The 24,385-nt window shown below is 45.1% G+C and overlaps 1 protein-coding gene and 1 long non-coding RNA gene across 8 annotated transcripts in view; one reads left to right on the top strand and one right to left on the bottom strand.

Annotated features, from left to right (window-relative positions):
• PLEKHA7 (pleckstrin homology domain containing A7) overlaps positions 1-24,385 on the bottom strand; it is a 280,439-nt gene that overhangs the window by 165,252 nt on the left and 90,802 nt on the right. The window lies entirely within an intron of this gene.
• On the top strand, positions 846-2,970 carry LOC134969879 (uncharacterized). Its single transcript, XR_010189542.1, has 3 exons — positions 846-921; positions 995-1,207; positions 1,808-2,970. It is a non-coding gene; the product is annotated as an uncharacterized LOC134969879 (long non-coding RNA).

Below are 24,385 nucleotides of genomic sequence, written 5' to 3'. Positions count from 1 at the left end.
TAACATTCTATGACTTTAAAAAAAAAAAAAAATTTAAATGTGTGTCATGTCACGTTGCATATTACTCCCATCTTCAAGTGTGTGTCAGCAAATACATTGTTTTGGGTAATGTTTTATACAAAAGCCAATGTAACATCTTACTTTATTGTATGTCATGTGTTTTTTTCCAGTATATTTTGCATGTGTAGTTTGGACTTGGTGTGTCATTGAATTGTCCTGCAATAATGTTTTCCTTTTGGACATTTTTTGTTTTTTAATTTGGACTATGTTTTATATTTAGGTTATCCATGTGCAATGTTTCAAAAACAGTGGTTGTCATGTTAGAGGCTGGAGTAGTGGAAAGTGGTTTGGAAACCACTTACATGTGTAATGTTTTTATTACAGAATGTAATTTTTTTTATTTTTTAAAAACACTGTTTGTTCAGTTTGAGTTTGTATTTGTACCGTCACACAACACTGCAGTGTAATTTTTTTTTTTTTTTTGGCTCATATAGTGGTAATGTGTGTTTGGAGTGCCACATCACAGAGCAATTTATATATTGCATCTGTAATATTTTTCCTTTCATTACAAAATGAAGATGTGTGTGTTTGTGGTTGTTAATGTATGTATTTTTACTTGTGGCCTATGTCAGTGTCCTGTACATGTTTTCTTGTGTTGAACTTTCCATAGTGCATATGGCTATTGGACAATGTTTATTGTTTTATGTAGTGGTTTTTTTGTTTCCGGTCCTTATGTTTTTCATAAAAATAAAGCAAGCATTTCTTAAAGAATACATGTTTATAAGCATAATGGGTGGATGTATCAACAATAGCATGAATACATGAGTGTTTTATTTTTTTTTACAGTGTTTGAAAAAAGCAGTACTACTCGTCCTCCAGTAACTCCCAGCACATCTGATGATGATGACGCTGCGGAAGCAGGTAAAGTGTCCATTGTAGTATAGGGTATGTTTGTAAAGGAATGGCCATAACAAAATTTCACTTTCATTAATAGGTCCATCAAAAGAAGTCTGCAGCAGCAGAAGTGGGACTTCTGTAAGACATCACCACAAAAAACCTGTGGCAGCAAAGAAAGCAAGGTCTGATGTCCAGGGCCAACCACAGCAGGCTACACCGCCACGAAGATTATCGACAGTATGTTCGGTCCCCCCACTCCAAATTTTGGACACACCTCCAAGACGTCATCCACACTCCCCTCATCTTGATTGTGAGTATCAAACTGAAATAAATGTAAACAATTTTAGATTGTAATCAAACTTTTTCTTAACCGCATTAAGTCAAAACACATCAAAAACTTATATACTTACGGAAGTAAGTAAAATATGAAATGGAATCCAAGCAAAATGGCCTTGTCCACATCCATTAAAGATATGTATGTCCACTTAAGCCATACAGTAGCACATTGTGTGTAAGATGCTGCAACAGAAACTCATGTTTAATGTTTGCAAATAGTAAGGTTGTTTATCAAATTTTCACATGTGTGTTTGAGCTCACATTGCCAAATACATATAAAAACATTACTATGTTTGTTTTAGAAAAGCTATAAGGTAACACATTATGGATTACAATGCGTTTTTATGGTGGAGTATGTCTGATCTACAATAAAAATAATGTGTTTGCTTTCACAATGAAGTAACCAGACACATTTGCCACAAACAGGCATATGTATGTATTTAAGTTATGAGTGATGATGTTGCTAGGCAGAATATCTGAAAGCAACAGTGAATGACATGTGTTCCATGTGTAGTGATTTGTTTTCATTTATCAAACATATGGATAGCAAACGGCAAATTTTTCGACATTTCAGCTTCTAGTCCTGGTAACAGCATCCCTCCGCAACAACAGCAACACAGTGACATGGAGGAGACAATCATTTTAGAAATGCAGCCATTAAGCCAAGGAATCAGCTCCCCAGCACCTGTGAATACACCACCACAGCAAAGCACACCACCACAACACAGCCCAACAACACCAGTAACACAAGGCCCTGATCAGGTGTTTTGGACCATTTGGGCTAGACAGCAGGCCACTAATGAAGATTGCCTGCGTAGGCAGACACAAATGTTTGCAAGCCTACCATGTCACCTCAGAAGAATAACCAGAAATATGAGTAGACAAAATAAACAAACAACCAAAATTGGCAATACCATCGAACTCATGCGTACAGACATTACACAGGTCATGGGCAACTTACAGCGCATAATGGAAGAACAGCACAGACTACAGCAAAGTTATATGAACATTTTTCAAAACAAAAGATTCATGAAAGTTTATTCAATTGTAGACAATCAAAATGCTGCTACACGTGAACTCAATGCCACCCTCACTAACCTGAATGAAACACTCAGATCCATGCACCAACAGCAAACAAGCAGCAGTTCTGGTACGACTACTCCAAATATCACGCCAGTCTCATCACCACGAAGACGCTCCACCAGTGCACGACAACATGACAGTGCCAAAGGCAAAGGGCAGGACAAGCAGGCACCCAAAAAAAATTAACACAAAACAAACAAATTTTACATTTCTGAGAAGTAATTCAAAATAGTAAGCGTATGTTTGGCAAAATATATATAACACTTAGCTCCTTGACAATTTATACAACATCATTAATTATAAGTGGTACAAACAACAGCATAAAATTTGTACGCACATTTATTCTTTACCATCTTTGTTTTCTTTTGGAGGAGGGAAATGTTGTTGGAGCTGCACATACATGTTAGCAGGAAGTAACCAGACCACTTGATTTTTTTTCTAATCATTACTATTTCTAGATTCCAATCATTCTCCTATCCTGCACACACAATCATTGCCAGGCAGCCACATACATGTTAGTAGGAAGTAACCAGACCACTTGATTTTTTTCCAATCATTACTCTATCTAGATTCCAATCTCCTATCCTGCAGCCAATCCACATTACAATGTGATTGCTAACTATTTTACCTTTCTTCTCTATACAACATTACAAGAATAACACAATTGAGTTGCGTAAAAAGCTTTTAATATGTTGTCATTGAATTGAGATAATTCATTGCCAAAATGAATGTCATTATTGTTGGGCCATGTTTGTGTGTGCTAAAAATGAGTAATAATGTTATTACACATGATGCAGAAACAAAAAAAAATTATTTTTTTAACCAAAAAAAAAATTATGTGTATAATAATGTATATATGTGGCAAACTGTGCATTTACTTACAAATGAGCAAGTTTACTGCAGCAAACATTACGAAATAAATTATTTTTGATGAGAGTAAGTTTGTGTCCCTTAAATATGATGGAGCATCACACATAGGGACACATGTATTCCTCAAGGCTAACATATTATATGTTGAGGACTGTTTATTTAGAACACAGGTTCTCAAACTTGGCCCTCAGGACCCCACACAGTGCATGTTTTGCAGGTCTCCTCACAGAATCACAAGTGACCTAATTAGCTCCACCTGTGAACCTTTTAAAATGTGTATGTGAGTAATTCATACACCTGTGCTTCTACTGGGTTACCTGCAAAACATGCACTGTGTGGGGTCCTGAGGGCCGAGTTTGAGAACCTGTGCATTAGGATGTTACACACAATCATAAAGTAAAATACTAAATAAATTACTATGTGGATTATGTGTGCTTGTAATAAATTATCAGTGCAAGTTTAAGAACACTTATCCAGACTTAATGCATGCCACTCATAATCTGTTGCTTTGATTTTTCAAATAAACAGAATACACATGCGACATTAGTTTTGCATAAAGCGAGGGTATGTTTGTTGTCTCAAGGAGACAGACACATTCTGAGTAATGGTTTTTACAAAAAAAATGGACCAACATCTATTTATGATTACACAACAAATGAAATTAGCAAACCAAACTTACCTTAGAAATAGCGAGTGATGAGCTCTTGCCTAACCTGCCTCCCTACATTTGTACTCCAAGTATCACCAGATGTCTATAATTCCTCTGCTTGCTGGCTGCTTTCTTCATCCTCCTCCTCAACATGTGGCAGATGTTGTTGCAAACACATGTTATGAAGAAAGAAGCAGCAGAACACAATTTGAGTCACCTTCGAGGGACTATACAACAAAAGGCCACCAGACTTATCCAGACACCGAAACCTAGATTTCAGCACACCAAAACATCTTTCTATCACATTCCGCGTGGACTTATGTGCATGATTGTAATTGTGTTCAGCAGGGGTATCAGGTCGGGACAATGGAGTTAGAAGCCAAGAGAAACAGCCATATCCTCCATCACCTAAAAGACAGATATAGTAACGTGATTCATGTTAAGATACAGCAACACATAAGTAACACACTGTGGGGCAGATGTATTAACCTGTAGAAGGCATAAGGAAGTGATAAACCAGTGATATGTGCAAGGTAATAAAGGCAGCGGACAATCTGTTCCTAAATGTTCATTTACATATTGGAGCTGATTGGCTGGTGCCTTTATCACCTTGCACATATCACTGGTTTCTCACTTCCTTATGCCTTCTACAGGTTAATACATCTGCCCCTGTATTTGGACAAAGTATACGCAGGCCTACACATATCAAATTACATATCCAGCAGCCATCCATCTGGAATTTGTCCGTCCTCAAACTTATCAAAGAGGGATGACTGACTGAGGATGAAGGAGTCATGGCAGCCCCCAGGGTAACTAGCAACAACACTCATTATTTTGAGATTTGCATCACAAACCACCTGCACATTTGTGGAGTGTACTTGATGGCGATTAGTATATATGTGCTGCCTGCCCCTAGGTGGTCTCAGCTGAATGTGTGTGCAATCTATGGCTCCAAGCACATTGGGCATGCCAGCCAGCTCATAGAAATCTACCCTGACGGCATGCCACTGAGACTCCTGGGTAGGGAAGCAGATTGAGGCATCGATGTGGGGCTGCAAAACAGCCAACACCTGTGTGTATATTTGAAAGAACAATAAACATGAGATTTTTCGACAGAACTGTCCACCGAGAAATTAAAACACACAAAAAAAAGAAGAGGTAGTTTGGTATACATCACCTGTGTTAATATTCTCGAAAATGAGGGCTGTGAGATTCCTATGACATCCCCAGACACAGCCTGAAAGCTACCAGTAGCCATAAAGTGCAACACAGCCAGGAGTTTGTGCAGGCCTGAGACAGAGCGAGAGCGTGCTGTCTCAGGGTCTAGGCCCAGTTTGACAAGGTCATACAGACGGAAAATGTTGTTACGATTTAGATGGAACATCTGTATGACCATATCATCGGACAATGCGTTCAAGTTTAAACGCCCCCTAAAAAAACGAGGCCTGCGCAGCCTCCGCGGAACCTGTACAACCTGCTGACCATGTTCAGTTTGTTGGCCCTGGTTACTTACAGGCTGATCTCTGAGTCTGAGGAATCCCACAGCACACAAAATATCACTGGTCCACAGTCCTGCTGCCATTTCTGATTGTAGGTGGATTGAATTGGGCCTAACATCCTTTTAAAGGGATCCGTATTCAGGTGTGATTGATTTTTGAGTTGCAACACATGTAAACACGCCTTAAAAAAGCAGGTCTATTTTTTTGCCGCTTTTTTTAACGATTCGCAAAAAAATACGACCGCATTTGAGCACTCAGAGACTAACACCCAAATACGAATGAATAGTGAATTCCCGTATTGTATGAAATAACCGCCGCGTTTGACCGATGGTCTATTCATTCGTATTTCTGAACTTTGCAAATCAAACCATTACGAATAGTCCAAACACTGCCGAGATTGGTGCTTAGTGCATTTCCGGATTGGGACTTAGAAAAAAAAAAACACAAATCGGCCAAACTCGGATTTTTAGTAAATATAGGCCAAGGTTTCATCATCTACATCAGGCATTTCCAACCTCAGTGCTCAAGACACACTAACCGTGCAGATTTTAGTGATATATGGATGGTAAATGAATCAAAAGTTTAAAAATATCCTAAAAAACATGTTCACCATTTGTGTGTCAACCACTGTCAAGTCGACCTTTTGAACACGTCGACCTATTGCATGTCGAGCGTATGGGGTCAATCTATTGACTGTCTGTACACTGTCTATACGTTGGAACCCAAACTAGGTAGCACGGTTATGGCTCAAAGGGTCGACAGTCAGAAGGTCGACACCAAATGGTCGACATGCACAAGGTCAACATAGTCAAAAGATTGACATGGAAATGGTCGATGCATGGAAAGGTCTACATGAGTTTTTGCTGTTAATTTGGTGTCCAAATTTTCCTTGTAGCATGTCGTGCTTGGCTTGGCACAGGTTGTCGTTCTGAATTGTAGTCCACGTGGACGGTAAAGTATAAAAACCAAAAAGTCCTAAAAAAACAACAACAACAACAACAACCTCATGTCGACCATATGCTGTGTCGACCATAGTCATGTCAACCATTTGAACCTCTAAACCATATGCAGGTCGGCCATTTGGTGTCGACGTACTGACTGTATACTTTTTAACTGTCCACCTATCAGCCAAATACCAGTAGAACAGGCCTCCGTAAGGTAGTATATGTCCCTGAATTAGTTCCATAGGAGGATCCAGGAGAGGGGGTAAAAAACAAAAAAACAGGAATGGGTAGAGGTTATTTTATATATTAACAGTTTCTAATATAGTGAAGCATATTCCGTTACGCTATATAAGCTTACGCCAGGACAGGTCAGAAGGATATCAGTAAGATAACATTCCAAGGAATACTGGAGGGAGAATAAGGGATGGGGGCAGATGTATTACAAGTTAGTGAGAAGTTTAAGTTTGATTTGGGACCAGTTTCTGGATTTGTAGAATGACATGCCAGGTATATCAGTCTTACAGCAGCATTTCTGGAGAGACTGACTGCTATATATAATGAGGACAGATTGCTGTACAGGACGGCGTATAATCAGCACAGTTATATAGAAAATAAATTACCGGTAGATTTAAGTTTGTGAAGGGACATCCAAGAGGATGGAGATCAGTAATCGACTGCCAGGACCCCCACTTATATTACCCAGAGCTTTAAAGAGAATAATGGGATTTTAATTACCTACCGGTAAATCCTTTTCTCGTAGTCCGTAGGGGATACTGGGAATCCATTTAATACCATGGGGTATAGACGGTCCACTAGGAGCCATGGGCACTATAGAAGTTTGATTGTGGGTGATGGCTCCTCCCTCTATACCCCTCCTACCAGACTCAGTCTAGGAAACTGTGCCCGAGGAGACGGACATACTTTGAGAGAAGGATATAGAAAAGGAAAGTGGTGAGAATTCGAACCAGCACAACCAGAACAAGAGGAAAGCCATGCTAACCAAACTTGCAGACAGGGACAGCAACAGCTGAACCAAACAACATTACTGAACCTAAGTATCAGAGCAGGAAGAACGAAGCACCGGGCGGACGCCCAGTATTCCCTAAGGACTACAAGAAAAGGATTTACTGGTAAGTAATTAAAATCCTATTTTCTCTCACGTCCTAGGGGATACTGGGAATCCATTTAGTACCATGGGGAAGTACCAAAGCTCCCAAACCGGGTGGGAGAGTGCTGAGGTTCCTGCAAAACTGATTGACCAAACTGAAGGTCCTCAGAGGCCAAAGTATTGAACTTGTAAAACTTAGCAAACGTGTTTGTACCAGACCAAGTAGCTGCTCGGCAGAGCTATAAAGCCAAGACACCCTGGGCAACCACCCAAGAGGAACCCACCGACTTAGTAGAATGGGCTTGAACAGATTTCGGAATCGGCAAACCTACTGTGGAATAAGCATGCTGGATAGTGAGCCTGATCCAGTGTGCAATGGACTGCTTCGAAGCAGGGCATCCAATTTTATTAGGATCATAAAGAACAAACAGCGAGTCTGATTTTCTGTGACGAGCTGTTCTCTTCACATAGACCTTCAAAGCCCTTACGACATCCAAAGACTTTGAAGTAGCAGAGGCGTCCATAACAGTTGGAACCACAATAGGTTGGTTGATGTGAAACGCGGACACCACCGTAAGAAGAAATTGCTGACGAGTCCTGAGTTCAGCTCTGTCCTCATGGAAAATCAAGTAGGGGCTCTTGTAAGACAACGCCCCCAGCTCCGACACACGTCTTGATGAAGCCAAGGCCAACAGTGTGATGGTCTGCCACGTAAGGTACTTTACGTCAACCTCCTGTAACGGTTCAAACCAGTCCGATTGGAAGCAAAAAGGGAGGTTGGATGTGAAGAACACCTTTTAAGAACGTCTGGACCTCAGGGAGAGAAGCCAATTGTTTCTGAAAGAAAATGGACAAGGCCGAAATCTGGACTTTAATGGAGCCTAGACGTAGGCCTACATTTATTCCCGACTGCAGAAAAAGCAGGAAACGTCCCAGATGAAATTCCACCGCAGAATATAGGCCCTCATTCCGAGAAGATCGTAGCTGTGCTAAATTTAGCACAGCTACGATCATTCACACTGACATGTGGGGGGACGCCCAGCACAGGTCTAGTCCGCCCTGCATGTCAGTTCCGCCCCCCCCCTGCAGAAGTGCAAAGCCATCGCACAGCGGCGATGCCTTTGCACTTCAAGAGTAGCTCCTGACCAGCGCAGCTTTAGCGTGCTGTCCGGGAGCTACTCGTCGCACCCCGGCCCACAGCGGCTGCGTATGACGTCACGCAGCCGCTGCGGGCCGCTCCCCGCACGGTCCGGCCACGCCTCCGTTGGCCGGACTGCACCCACCGCCCCCTCCCGCCTCTGCCTCTCAATCAGGCAGAGACGATCGCAGCCCAGCTACGGCCTTCGGCCATCTGGCATGCACTAAGGCGCCGGCGCAGTGGGTACCCGTTCGCTCGGCTGCGATAAAAAGCAGCATGCGAACGGGTCAGAATGACCCCCATTGTCTGCTCTCACACCAAGAGACATTTCTTCCAGATACGATGGTAATGTTTAGACACTACCCCCTTTCTGGCTTGGATCATAGTCTGGATGACCTTGTCAGGGATCCCTCTCCTGGCTAGAATCAGCCATTCAACTTCTATGCCGTTAAACGTAGCCGTGGTAAGTCTTGATAGACGAATGGGCCCTGTTGCAGAAGGTCCTCGCGAAGAGGAAGAGGACTCGGATCTTCCAGAAGTAACTCCAGAAGATTTCCTTGAAGAGGCAGAGGCCACGGATCTTCCATTAATATCTCTAGAAGATCCGCATACCAGGGCCTTCGCGGCCAGTCCGGAGCAATGAGGATTGCTTGAACCTTTTCCCTTTTTATTCTTTTTAGAATTCTTGGGATCAGAGGAATGGGAGGAAACAAATACACCAGCTGGTAGACCCACGGAGTTGTCAGGGCATCTTCCGCTACTGCCTGTGGGTCCCTCGACCTGGAACAATACCGCTTGAGCTTCTTGTCGAGTCGAGAGGCCATCATGTCGATTTGTGGATACCCCCACCAACGTGTTAACCACCGGAACACCTCCGGGTGGAGACTCCATTCCCCCAGGTGCAGGTCGTGTCTGCTGAGGAAGTCTGCTTCTCAGTTGTGTACTCCCGGAATGAAAATTGCCGACAATGCCACAGCGTGTTTTTCCACCCAGAGGAGAATTTTGACACCTCTGACATCGCGGCTCTGCTTTTCGGTCCGCCCTGTCGGTTTATGTACGTTACCGTCGTCACATTGTCCGACTGGACCTGAATGGCCTGATTTTGAAGAAGAGATGAGGCCTGCAGAAGGGCATTGTAGATAGCCCTGAGTTCCAGGATGTTTATCGGGAGGACGACTTCCTGACTTGACCATCTTCCCTGAAACTGTACCCCCTGGGTGACCGCGCCCCAACCTCTGGGGCTTGCATCTGTGGTTAGCAGAATCCAATTCTGAATCCCGAACCTCCGACCCTCGACTAGGTGAGAAGTCTGTAGCCACCACAGAAGGGAGATCCTGGCTTATGGTAACAGACGAATCCTCTGGTGCATGTGAAGATGCGATCCAAACCATTTGTTCAACAGATCCAGCTGGAAGGGCCTCGCATGAAACCTTCCGTACTGAATTGCTTTGTAGGAAGCCACCATTTTCCCCAGAAGGCGTATGCAAAGATGCACAGAGATTCAGGTCGGCTTCAAGACGACCCGGAACATCGCCTGGATTACCAATGCCTTTTCCAAGGGAAGGAACACTTTCTGAGGCTCTGTGTCCACTATTATTGCAAGGAAATGAAGCCTCTGCGTTAGTTCTAGGTGAGATTTTGGTAGGTTCAGAATCCACCCATGATCCAGGAGAAGTCTGGTTGAGAGACCAATGTTCTCTAACAACTGTTCCCTGGATGGAGCCTTTATCAGAAGATTATCCAGGTACGGAATTATGTTCACTCCTTGTTTGCGGAGCAGAATCATCACCTCTGCCATCACCTTGGTAAACACCCTCGGTGCTGTGGAGACCAACTGGCAGGGCCTGGAACTGGTAGTGACAGTCCTGCAGTGCAAACTGAAGGTAAGCCTGATGAGGCGGCCAGATCGGAATGTGAAGGTACGCATCCTTGATATCCAGAGACAATAAGAATGCTCCCTCCTCCAGACCTGAGATCACCGCTCTCAGAGACTCCATCTTGAACTTAAACACTCGTAAGTAGGGGTTCAATGACTTGAGGTTCAGAATCGGTCTTACCAAACCGTCCGGTTTCATTACTACAAACAAGCTGGAATAGTATCCCTTGTTTTGTAGATGAGGTGGAACTGGAACAGTTTTTGAATGGCGTCCTGTAAGGTTATACCTGCTGATTTAAAGCATCTACGAGGTGGGAGCTCCTGGAACTCCAGTCTGTAGCCCTGGGATACAAGGTCTAGACCCAGGGATCCTGGCACAATCTTGTCCAGATGTGACTGAATTTTTTTTAGCCGGGCTCCCACCTGCCTATCTTCCAGGCCTCGAGGTCCACCATCATGCGGAAGGTTTTGAGGAAGCAGAACCTGAGCCCTGTTTCTGTGAACCAGCAGGCGCTAGTTTGCATGGTTTTCCACTAGCTGTGGTAGAAGAACCTCTGGCCTTGTCCCTAAACTTTGCAGTCCGAAAGGACTGTAAATTGGGTCCTGAGTAGGCCTTGCTAGCTGGCAGAGCTGCAGAAGGTAGGTATGTGGACTTACACGCAGTAGCCCGGGAGATCCAATTGTCGAGTTCATCTCCAAATAAGGCCTCACCTGTGAAAGGCAGGCCTTCCACGCCTTTCCAGGAGTCCACGTCAGCAGTCCACTGACGTAGCCATAAACCCCTGCGTGCAGACACTGCCATAGCTGTAGTGCATGCATTAAGCAAACCTATCTCCTTCATGGCTTCCACCATAAAGTTTGCAGAGTCTTGTATATGTTGCAGGAGCAAAACAATTTCCTCTTGAGGTAAGGTGTCTAACCCCTCAATTAAATTACCCGACCATTTAGCAATGGCTCGTGTAATCCACCCACATGCTATAGTGGGTCTCTGGGCCACCCCAGCGGCAGTGTACAAAGATTTGAGTGTAGTCTCAATCTTGCGATCAGCAGCATCTTTTAGGGAGGCGGCACCAGAGACAGGCAATACAATTTTACGTAAGAGCCTGGATACTGACGCATCCACTATCTGTGGATTTTCCCATTTTTTCCTATCCTCAGGAGGAAAAGGAAAAGATGATAATATATGTCTATGAATTTTAAATTTCTTATCTCGATTAACCCACGGTTCTTCAAACAGGGTATTTAGTTCCTTTGACACAGGAAAAGTGGCAGAGGATTTTTTCTTTATATTAAAGCAAGATTCATCACTCACCTTTGTCGCCTTAAAAGGGATATTTAGAATTTCTCTGATAGCATCTATAAGATCCTCTACCCTTCCTTACCTCTATGTCCACCTCAACTTCCTCCATTTCTGACCGTTCATTATCAGTCAGAATGCAGGATATGGGCCAATGTACGTTTTTGTGGACAAATGGTAGAGGACTGAGACGCTGGTCTGGGTACGGAGTCCTTTTTCATAAACTCAGCCATAGACTGTCTTAAGTATTGCGTCTCCTTCTCATTGCGAGATAATTTTGTAGAAATGGTGGAAATCATTCCTCTAAGGGAGTCCAGCCATGCTGGCTCTGCCCCACTAGCCTGGGATGGGATACTACACTGAGTACACACTAGTGAACCCCCTGGAGAAAAGGAACACTGTGCCTTACATGAAACACACTCTTTGCCTGACATACAGCAGTGACAGCACACACACAGGAAAAGGTTAAAGCACAATTAACCCACAAAGAGCCCTTCCCAAGAGACACAGAGAGAGTATGGAACCAGAACATGGCGCCCTTATCACTAATGCCAGGCTTAGCTGGGTTACAGACTAAATACCTAGATTAGGGCCTAAGTACACTAGAAATTGCTCCACCCCTGCTATAACCCCCTGGTACCGCTGAGGTAATCTGGAGGCTTTCCGGAGGATCTGCGCGTCCCCGTCAGTCAGCGTCTGTGTCAGCTGCAATAGGGTAAAATGGCGCCAGTGAGCTGTTGGATCCACTCAGTGAAGCCCCGCCTCGTTAATGGCACGCAGTCTTCCTACTCTTCTTTATACTGGCTTTATGTGTCTGTGTGCATAAAATGGAGTAAGCCCCCTTTTATGGCTGTAGTGCCAGTCTGGGTACTGTGTACACTATAGTGTACTTACTCAGGAGACTCAGTCCATCTCCGTACCCTCATGCCGTCATAATGGCCAGTGACCCGCTAACTGGGACGCCGGCTTAGTACTCACCATTCTTCATTCTTCTGGCTCTGTTAGGGGTGGCGGCGTGCTTCGGGAATGTACGCTCGCCGTGGTGGGGCTTGCGAATAGTTCCCTCAGGAGCTAGCGTCCTGTCAGCGGGGAACGGGACCATTAACCCTTAGTGGGGTTAGGCCATTCCCCCCCTAAATCCCACGAAGCAGGCAGGCTGGTGCCATCCAGTCCTGCCTGAAAATAACAAACTTTTTAAAATAAATGCAGAAAACTCTTCAGGAGCTTCCAGAGACGTGACTGGGGCTCCTCCGGGCACATTTTCTAAACTGAGTCTGGTAGGAGGGTCATAGAGGGAGGAGCCAGCCCACACAATCAAACTTCTATAGTGCCCATGGCTCTTAGTGGACCCATCTATACCCCATGGTACTAAATGGATTCCCAGTATCCCCTAGGACGTAAGAGAAATCCCATTCATTCACATCAGTATAAAAAGGCCAGGTGCATGGCACTGCTACCCTCCCTAGTGAGAGCGGGACATGTGTGGTTAGATGGGAAGACTTGAACCAAGACAGTACAGGGTCACAGAGACCAATAGAATAATGTGAGACACAGAGACCCACGGGGAAAGGAGGTAGGTAGCGCTGCAATCTCCATACGTCATTTGGTAACAGTGTGGTCTCTGTACGGTGCAGTGATCGGAAACCACACTGCACCGTATCAAGCAGACAAATGAAAGACAAATGGTCGCACAGAGTTATTAATAAGATACATGCACAGATGTGAGACCTACTCAGAACCAGGGACGCCACACAGAAAGGTGATATAAAGGTCTACACTGATTTACTGCAATTGCCAGAATATAACCCCGTCAGCGCGCAGTAGTTATGGACAGGACATCTGGTGTGTATATTGATTAGGAGGAGGGTGGTGGAATTAAAGAGAAAGTCTTGAGATGGGATATTTAGAAAATGATAGGATTCAGCAGCCCTGGAAGTTTAAACAGAATATATGCAACAAGAATGAGGAAACATTGGACACACTGACACCCCTCCCCCCCCCCCCCCCCCCCATTGACCTAGTAACTCGCCTCCAACCAGGGGGTTCCTACAGCCAAAATGCATTAATATTCCAAGGATAATCTAAGTAAAGTTCGCCCATTGGAAAAGGATATTTGGGTCATGCATACAAATTTCAATATTGTGAAGATACGTCATTATCCAGGCAAGGAAGGAATGCAGGGTCTGATCATTAACCTACACTCAATGTACATAACCAGTTCCATCAGAAAGTCTCAGGCCATTGCACAGTTTGTATTAAACCACTCTTGGGATTGTACCTATCTTACCGTTTTACACATCATATAGATAAAACCTACCAGGCATTTTAAGTTCTCAAATATATTCTTCAAAAGGCCACCTGAACAGAAGTCTGGTGTGCAGGAAACATGCTTCCCCCACTAATCAATCACTTGTATATACAAGGGGTTTGGAAACTTGTATGTGTACCTTATGTTTTACAGTAGACATTGAGCAACAGCCGGTATGCCACAGTACGCCATCCAGGAACGTGCATGGTGTGTGGAACATTATTTCTGAAGTTACGGGACAGGATGGAATGGCGGGCCTTCCATGGCATTCGTAACAACTGGATTACAGGACAATTTCCAGAGACCTTCACCACCAAACAAAACTATCCTGTCTTGGGTGGAAATGTTCCAGCAAACGGTCCATGGCTAATCATAATAAAGGCCGTTCCGGCAGACCCCGCAACACTACGAGCAATGATGTTGGGGGTGTGATGAACAAGGTGCTGTGTGAGGATGGAAAAAAGTTTCAGTTACCTTTTCTCCAGCAGGGTCCACAGGTTATCCACAGGATAACATTGGGATATGATGAAACGACAGCTGATTTGCATCAATCGGTCAAAGCTTTTCGGCCTCCCAGCATGCAAAGGGCTCGTCCATATATCCCCGCCTCCTGGCTCAGGCAATTCAGGTTTTTGTTTGGTGCGGCAGGAGCCGGACCATGGTCAGAGGGCTGCTGGTTTTTAGCAGCCCTAAGCTTTCTTATTTTATTTTTATAGTCTTACTATTTTTTCTTGAGTTATCTTTCTAAAAAGCGTCTTACACGTACCTTAGAAAGAGTCGCTCCAACAACTATCCGCCGGGTCACGACAACGCTTACCCACGAGTACATTGCTGTGTCGGCGGGCGTCTGTGTCGGATATACTAGCAGGTCCAGCAGACGTTACCAGGCTGTGGCTGGAGCACGGGGAGAAGGTAAGGCATCGGTTCAGCTTAGAAGGGGAATACGGACACAGCCGCACTGTTTTGAGAGAAGACTACCAAACAGTCGATGACGCAGCTGCCACCTCGGGTGCACCAGCGCTAGGCCTTATGGATCATAGGCCCCTGGAATAGTATGAGGCCATGATCCCTAGGGTTGATGTCAGCAGTGGGGAGTCAGACGCTCTCCTGGTCGCTCCTCCCCCCAGTTCATAACCAGTTTCCTCCGAATCTCCCACCATGAACTGTTTCCCACTTCCGTCTCAGACGCTGTACACGAAGGGGACCCAGTCATAGGCGGCTGTGTGATGGGCGCGGCTGTGTTCACTGAGCATCTGTGTTCACTATAGGTTCATGGAGCGGCAGCGTACACAAGTAGCGTCTGGATCCACTCAGCGTTCACAAACGTATTGATCGAACTTGGAAGCGAGGTGAGTCTCCCTGTATCCCCCTCTACGGAGTACGGGTAATACAGCACTAAGTCTCTATCTACCTTTTGAGTACAAACAGTTAGATAAGTGCCTATTACATACGAGTCTGTATACTATTACTGTTGTTTCTTTTGCTATGCGTCTGAACACCGTAGATCTGTTTAAACATGATTCAGTAATATGTTCTCCTACATACTTGAAATGTAGTTGTAGTTGATGATGTGCTCATATTGCGTATTATACTAATGTATAACATGTGACTGACTGCTAGTGTGATTGCTGACTTTACTATAATTCTGTCAGTTTTTTTCTCTATTCCGATACTCAATGCTGGTGTATGGGTAGGGTCAGATTGTATGTCACTATAAAAAGCTAAAAGTGATTACAGTCACAAATTGTGTAGTACACTGTGGAAGTGTTGATTATTTATCATGTCTAAGAGCGGCAAAAGTGAGGAAGATACACTCACAGCAACACCAACACTCATATCATGTTTGTCTTGCAAAGTTGTGTTAACCACTCAGGTTCAGGATGGTTTGTGTGCAAATTGTTTTAGCTTTCACCAGGGTCTCTTGAAAAATACAAGGCAGATTCAGGTGCAGGTTGATCCACCTTGGGCTATGTTTGCACAGCCATTATCCAGTATAGCTGAACGGATAATTCTAACTCCTGTACCAGGGATAGGTTACATGATTAAACCTTACATGCAGTTTCCACCTGCGGTTTATCACTTCCAGCAGCAGCCACTCAAAAGAAACAAGCTGATAAGCCAGTGGTAAATAAATCTTCATTTCCACAGGCTACACGTCTCAGATGAGGATTAATCGGCGGATAAACACTCGATAAATTCTACTTCGGCATATGAAGAGGAGGAGGAAGGTCTCAGCTCAGTGGATATAGCCGAGTTAATTAAAGCAATGATAGGCATTCTATCCTTAGAGCAGTGGTTTCCAAACTTTTTTGAATCATGGCGCCCTAGAATATCATAATTTTTTTCACGGCACCCCTAGGCTGAAAATTTCTTATTGAGAAATTTAGAAAGAAATATTACATTAAGTAGTTTGCGTTTATATGTCATCTTTAGGGTCAGTTGTGTGGTGAGGGACAAGATTTGCTTCTGTTTGGCCACATATTTTATGACTGGCAGCCACCAGCACTGGTTTTGCTTATTATATTGACCCTGAATAATTTGAACTGGTCCTGGACCACCAACCCAGGGCACCCCTGCAAGTGTCCCGAGGCACCCCAGGGAGCCACGGCACATATTTTGGGAACCTCTACCTTAGAGGATTCAGCAGAGCCTGTGTTAAAAACAAAGGCACCTGTGTTTAAACATCCCAAAATAGTTAAGACTGAGTTTCCGGGGTCACATCAGCTGACGGAAATCATGGAAGAGGCTTGGGCTACGTCGAATAAAAAGTTTAGAGTTCCTAAGAAATGGAATTCCAATTATCCTCTTCCAGCTGGGGATTGTTTAAAAAGGGAGTTGGCTCCTAAAGTAGATACGCATATGATTCGATTTGTGCGAAAATCTACATTACCTTTACCTTCAACATCATTAATGATGTCACGGATAGGAGAGTGGATGGTTTTTAAAAAAAAAAACATTTTTCCCTGTCTGGGGCAGTCATAAGGCCAGCCATGGCTTCAGCTTGGATGGCAAAGGCAGTGGCTGCCTGGGCTGATGCATTGGAGGGGCATTTTTCAATAGCATCTAGAGAGCAAAAATCCCATACAGCACATATAAAACAGGCTGCAATGTTCTTGGAAGAAGCAGCATTGGATATGGGTACTATTGCCTCCAGGGCATCAGCTTCAACAATAGCTGCTCGCAGAGCAGTTTGGCTATGTACGTGGAAAGCTGATTCAGAATCTAAGAAGGTTTTGGTATCTTTGCCTTTTTCTGGAGATCTTCTTTTTGGTAAGGAATTGACAGATATTTTGGAGGCAGAAGCAGACTCCAAGAAGGTAAAATTTCCTTCCACATACAATTTGAAACCTAAAGTTCCAGCTTTTCGCCCCTTTCCGTCTCAAGGAAAAACTAAAAGGAAAAAGTGATGTCAGGCAGTCCCAATACAACAAGTCTGGTATTGGGCTACCAGAGGACCGGTTGGTAAAACAGATAATAAGCCATCAGCCTGATGGTGCAGGCCTCCACCTGGGGGATCTCGGGGTGGAGGGCCGACTTCTTCAGTTTGCACAGATCTGGCAGCAGTCTACAACAGATGCCTGGGTGCAGGAAGCGGTATCTCTAGGTTATGCTTTTGCCTTCAAGAAGCACCCTCCTCGGGTAGAGACGAAGGCCAGGGCTGTACAAGAGGCAGTTAAGAAATTGCTTCAGTCAGTAGTTGTCATTCCAGTTCCTCCTGCGCAACGAGGACAGGGTTTTTACTCCAACCTTTTTCTAGTTCAGAAACCAAATGGGTCATTTCGGCCCATTCTCAATCTCAAAGTGCTGAACAAGTACATTTGGGTACCTCGGTTTCATATGGAGACTTTACATTCCATAATTTTGGCCATGGAGCCAGGGGATTATATGATATCCAGGATGCTTACCTACATGTTCCTATAGCACTATCCCATCAGTGCTATCTCAGGTTCGCTATCCTCCAACAGCATTTTCAGTTCAAGGCCCTACCTTTTGGGTTAGCCACAGCCCCCAGAGTATTTACCAAGATTATGGTGGTAATGGCAGTTTATCTCCGCCAGCAGGGGATACAAATTTTTCCATACCTCGACGATCTTTTAATCCTGGCACAGTTGCAGGAATTGCTCCTATGTCATCTGCAACAGACAATAACGTGTATGCAAAGGCACGGGTGGCTCATAAATTGGGCAAAATCGTCTCTGGTTCCATCACAGCGGATGACTCACTTGGGGGCTGTACTGGATTCAAGTCTTCAGTGAGTAATTTTACCTCTGAACAAGATATCCAAGGTTCAGTCAAGGATTCAGGACTTGCTACACAGTCAAAAGGTATCCATTCACGCAGCAATGCGTGTGATGGGATTAATGGTGTCAACATTCAAAATGGTGGAGTATGCACAATTCCACTCAAGGCCTGATCGGATTCTTGCCAAATGGAATGGTTTGCTTCAGACGATAAAAACAATAGTGGTTCTTACGATAGAAGTAACAAAGTCATTAGCCTGGTGGCTACAGACATCCCATCTGGACAAGGGGAGACCCTTTTGGATATCAGAATGGGAAATTCTGACAACAGATGCCAGTCTCCAGGGCTGGGGGGCAGTGTCAGGAAGGTTGTGTTTTCAGGGCAATGGACCCAGGAAGAAGGTTTCCTGACAATAAATATATTGGAACTTCGGGCCATATACATGGCACTGATTCAGGCAAAGGACATTCTTCTGGGAAAACCAGTTCAGATCCGCTCGGACAATGCAACGGCAGTAGCGTACCTCAACCATCAGGGAGGAACTCGCAGTCGAAAAGCGATGGAGGTAAGTCACACACTAAAGTGGGCAGAGCTTCATCATCCAGCCTTGTCCGCAGTGTTCGTTCCGGGGCTCCTAAACTGGGAAGCGGATTTTCTCAGTCAACACGCCATTCAGGCAAGCGAATGGGCTCTACACCCGGAGGTCTTCCAGACTCTAGTAGACAAGTGGGGGTTTCCAGAGATAGATCTCATGGCGTACTGTCAGAACAAAGTTCTCGCATACGGGTCAAGAACAAAGGATCCCAGAGCGATCTTTGTGGATGCCCTGTCTGTGAGATGGGACTTTCATCTGGCTTATGTGTTTCCTCCAATCACTCTATTACCAAGGGTGGTGAGAAAGATAAAGCAAGGAAAGGGTGCCGTGATACTAATAGCTCCGGCTTGGCCCAGAAGACATTGGTACACAGATCTGCACAGAATGTCGATGGATGCTCCCCTCCTGCTCCCTCAACGTCCAGATCTACTGATGCACAGTCCTTGTTATCACAGACATCTGGATCGACTGTCTTTGACGGCGCGGCTCTTGAAACCTCTATCCTGAAGTCAAGAGGATTCTCACAACAGGTAATTCGAACAATGCTCAGAGCAAGGAAACCTTCCTAAGCTCGCATTTATCACCGAATATGGCAAACCTATATTCATTGGAGCAGTGAACGGAAAATGGACCCTAAGTCTTTCAGAGTTTCCAGGGTCTTAGCATTCCTTCAGGCAGGAATGGATAAAGGTTTGAAGGTGGCTTCCTTGAGAGTGCAAGTGTCAGCATTGACTGTATGCTTCCAAAAGAAAATTGCCAACTTACAGGATGTGCGCACTTTTTTCCAGGGAATGCTGCGCATTCAGCATCCTTTTGTTCCTCCTACAGTGCCTTGGGACTTAAGTTTAGTCCTAAAGGTCCTTCAAGTTGCCTCATTTGAACCACTTAATAAAGTGGATCTTAAATGGTTGACAGCTAAAGTTCTCTTTCTACTGGCCATGGCATCAGCTAGAAGAGTGTCAGGTTTAGGAGCATTGTCATGTCATTCCCAATATCAGATTTTTTATCCAGATAAAGCAGTTCGCCGATCTAGAACTGGATATCTTTCCAAGGTGGTGTCTAAATTCCACCTTAATGAAGAAATTGTAGTCCCAGCTTTCCAGGTACCGGGCCTTTCTACGGGAGATGCATCGCTGGATGTGGTCAGTGTCTTAAGGATCTACGTGGATCATACCAGTGCCATCAGAAAAACAGATTCTCTCTTCATTCTCTACAGATTTCATAAGAGAGGATGGCCTGCTGATAAGCAGACACTGGCGAGGTGGCTTCGGATGATGATTTCAGAAGCATATTCTCAAGCTGATCTCCCTGTTCCGGCTAATGTCTCTGCTCACTCTACTCATAAGGTAGGTCCTTCATGGGCAGCACAACGTGGTGCTTCAGCAGAACCGACATGTAAGGCAGCCACATGATCTTCCATTAACACATTCATTAGACATTATGCCATGGATACATTTGCCTCTCATGGCGCTGAATTCTGGCGAAGGATTCTCCTGTCCAATCAGAAGCGTCCCCACCCCTAAACTGCTTTGGGAAATCCCAATGTTATCCTGTGGATAACCTGTGGACCCTGCCGGGGAAATATACATTATGGTAAGAACTTACCATTGATAACGGTATTTCTCCTAAGTCCACAGGGATCCCACCCTGACGCACCGGATTTGAGGATCCTTTTACTCACTAACCTCTTCCTTTTTGTACAGAAGGGTGTGTATGTGTGTTCTTCTCGCCTGATTACGGCTATCTATGATGATCCTGCTTTGAGCTATGGGAATAAAACTGATTTGCCTGAGCCAGGAGGCGGGGATATATGGACGGGCCCGTTGCATGCTGGGAGGCCGAAAAGCTTTGACCGATTGGTGCAAATCCGCTGTCGCTTCATCATATCCCAATGTTATCCTGTGGAACCTGTGGACTTTGGAGAAATACACGTATATTTTTTAAACAACCTGTATTTAATTCTGAAAAGTTTGCAAGACAGGCATGGGATCTATTATTTGGAATGGTGGAATATTGGGACTATTCCTAATTTTGAGCAACATGTCTAAATTAATCCTCCAGCTCCGTCTTTCCACACACTGAACCTCATTAAACTGTTCAGCGAAGATCCTCATAGTGACTTTCATAAAAAATATTAGGGGATTATGAAGCAGCAATAAGTTATCCATTTCCTTCCAGGAACCTGGAACTGCCTGGGTTAGAAGTTTCTGTATAAATGAGCCTAGTTTAGTATTGAGGTCTTTGCTGTAGATACTTGTGTAGTACAACTTCCTATTCCAGCAGATCTGTCGCACAGTAAGAGGATCGCACCAGGTGACACGGTCATGTGAGGCTTACACTCAGGTATTAACATTATTTACAGCGTTGTAAAATGATTCAACAAAGCTCTGCAACTACACTCTAATCCCCCTATTACGCCTCTAATTTGGCTCTCCCTAATAAATCTCATGCCCTCCAGACAGAGAGTAATGTGTTTATGACAGATCATCAGACCTCATAGAAAAATCATGTCATTAGCTTGCAGGATGCGGAGAGCCCATCTGGCGGGCAGCGCTGCAATTATTCCTCCTGACTCACAGAACTCTGCGGATCACTGAGTGTTCCAGCAGCTGATACAGCGATGCACACTGAGGCAGGGGCTCACTGGGTAAATACTGGAGGGTTCAGAGGCAGCAGGATGGTGGATTCTCGCTCCCCATAGTTACAGAACCTTAATGGGAAGGGTTGGGACCGATAAACCCAAAGGCGCTATCAAGGACTTTGCGCTTCTTCCATGCAATTCTATTTTGTACATATTTTTATTATATTTTGCAATAAATAAAAAAAAGATGACAAAAGAATAAAGGGAGCACAACATGAGTTATTATTGAAAGGGTGTGTGTAAGGGGGGGGGGGGGAGACGGAGGGGACGGACATAATACCAGGTACATAATACAGGTTGAGTATCCCTTATCCAAAATGCTTGGGACCAGAAGTATTTTAGATATCGGATTTTTCCGTATTTTGGAATAATTGCATACTCAACCTTTATATATTTTTCCATTAAAGCCCCACTTCCCTACTAATTGTACTGCAGAGATCCAGATTTTACATTTTTGCCCTCCTGGCTTGGTCTTATTTTCAACTAGAGACACAGCATGCAGACAGCATCTAAAGGTGGGTACACACTGATAGATATATCTGCAGATCAATTGATCTGCAGATATATCTATGGACGGATCGGGCAGTGTGTTGTGCATACACACTGCCCGATCCGTCGGGGACTGACGTCATGAACTGGGCGGGCGTGTACACACGCCCGTCCAGTTCAGCTGTCAATCACCGCCGGCCGCCGCAGCATGTGTACGGGCGGTCGGCCGACCGCCCCGTACACACACAGCGACGCGCCAATATATCGGTAGATATATTGGCCGTCGGCTGTGCTGCGCGTCCGACGCGATACGTCTGTGAACGACGGAGTTCACAGACGTATCGGCCGTACACACTGGCCGACGGTCCCGCGATATATCGGCCGTTCAAGAGAACGGACGATATATCGACCAGTGTGTACGGGCCTTAAGTTGGGCAGAAGACAGGGGAGGGGGGGGGGGGGGGGGAGGTAATGCTATTAGAGGGCTCTTTTAACATGAATATGTGTGTTTGATCAAATATTTTCTTGATTATCATCTTTCTGGCTGTTCTGCGTGACACTAGGCTTACCGTGATATCCCTTTAAACTGGGACACTCATTAATTACACAGGTTCTATGGCAGGCTGACTTCAAGCCTACATGTCACCTGGTTTTAAGCAGCTGGAGAACCTTGTAAGCCTATATAAAACCAGGTCTATAGCCACTCACGCAATATACCGTCTATGGACACAGAGTCTATGGTGGTAAAATATATGCAGTTGTATTATCCCTCCAGTCCACCAACAGTGTACTACCGCCAGGGAGTTTGCAGGTAGATCCGTCTCCACTCACATTATGGAGGCCCAGACAGGCCAGAAGCTGGTTGTCAGGTGCCAGAGATGCCCAAGTAGACCAGAAGCTGGTTGTCAGGTGCCAGGGAGGCCAAAGTAGACCAGAAGCTGGTTGTCAGGTGCCAGGGAGGCCAAAGTAGACTAGAAGCTGGTTGTCAGGTGCCAGGGAGGCCAAAGTAGACCAGAAGCTGATTGTCAGGTGCCAGGGAGGCCCAAGTAGACCAGAAGCTGGTTGTCAGGTACTGGGGAGGCCCAGACAGGTCAGAAGCTTGTTGTCAGATGCCGGGGAGACCCAGACATACCAAAAGCTGGTAGTCAGGTGCCAGGGAGGCCCAGACAGGTTAGAAGCTGGTTGTCAGGTGCTGGGGAAGCCCAGACAGGCTAGAAGCTGGTTGTCAGCTGTCGGGGAGGCTCAGACAGGCCAGAAACTGGTTGTCAGGTGCCGGGGAGGCTCAGATAGGCCAGAAGCTGGTTGTCAGGTGTCGGAGAGGCTCAGACAGGGCAGAAGCTGGTTGTCAAGTGAGGAAGCCCAGATACGCCAGAAGTTGGTTGTCAGGTGCCGGGGAAGCCCAGGCAGGCCAGAAGATGGTTGTCAGGTGGGGCTCCTCAGCCACAGGCATAGGGCACATTTTGAGGCAGAGAGGACTTTCTCCTGTGTTGCTTCACTTAAATGTGCTCTGCCTCCTACTCCTTGTTTGGTGTTACGTATTAATGTTTATCAACAGTGTAATAATGATATTTTCCCAGGAGACCCTGGGCTACACATCTTCAGCTTCCATGTTACTCATTCAGCACCGCTCTGAGGGCCTAATTCAGACCTGTTCGGGGGGGGTTTCAGTCCTGCTTTCGCATAGTCGCCGCCCATAGGGGAGTGTATTTTTGCTGTGCAAGTGTGTGAACGCACGTGTAGCAGAGTTGTACAAACAGATTTTATGCAGTCTCTGAGTAGCCCAGGACTTACTCAGCCGCTGCGATCACTTCAGCCTGTCCAGGACCAGAATTGACGTCAGGAAACCTCCCTGCAAACGCCTGGACACGCCTGCTTTTTTCCAACCACTCCCAGAAAACGGTCAGTTACCACCCACAAATGCCTTCTCCCTGTCAATCTCCTTGCGAACGCCCGTACGAATGGGTTCTTCGCACAAACCCATCGCTGAGTGGCGATCCGCTTTGTACACGTGCGACGTGGCTGCGCATTGCGGTGCATACACACGCGCAGTTTAGACCTGATCGCCCGCTGTATGAAAAGTAAACGCAGCCTAGCGATCAGGTCTGAACTACCCCCTGAAAGAATTCCTCTAAATACACATTTCTAACTTTTAATTAGAATTTTGAATAATTGCAGATGGAAAAAAACCCTCAATGGCTCATTTGGGGCAACTGGAAAGTCTTTTTTTTTTTACTTTTTGATCAATCCAGAGCTAGGGATTGTCACTGCCTTGTTCAGTGAGGAAACTCCTTATAAATACAGACAGCACAGGGTAACAAACATTCCCTGCAGTATTTATCCTATCTCTGCAGCACAACAACAACCGGTAGAGCCAGTAAACCACAGACAAGTTATACCACATGTCATCCATGTC

This window comes from Pseudophryne corroboree, chromosome 11 (assembly GCF_028390025.1).
Source record: "Pseudophryne corroboree isolate aPseCor3 chromosome 11, aPseCor3.hap2, whole genome shotgun sequence".
Classification (NCBI taxonomy): domain Eukaryota; kingdom Metazoa; phylum Chordata; class Amphibia; order Anura; family Myobatrachidae; genus Pseudophryne; species Pseudophryne corroboree.
The sequence above is the reverse complement of the archived record's forward strand: the minus strand, read 5'-3'. Positions and strand labels throughout refer to the sequence as shown.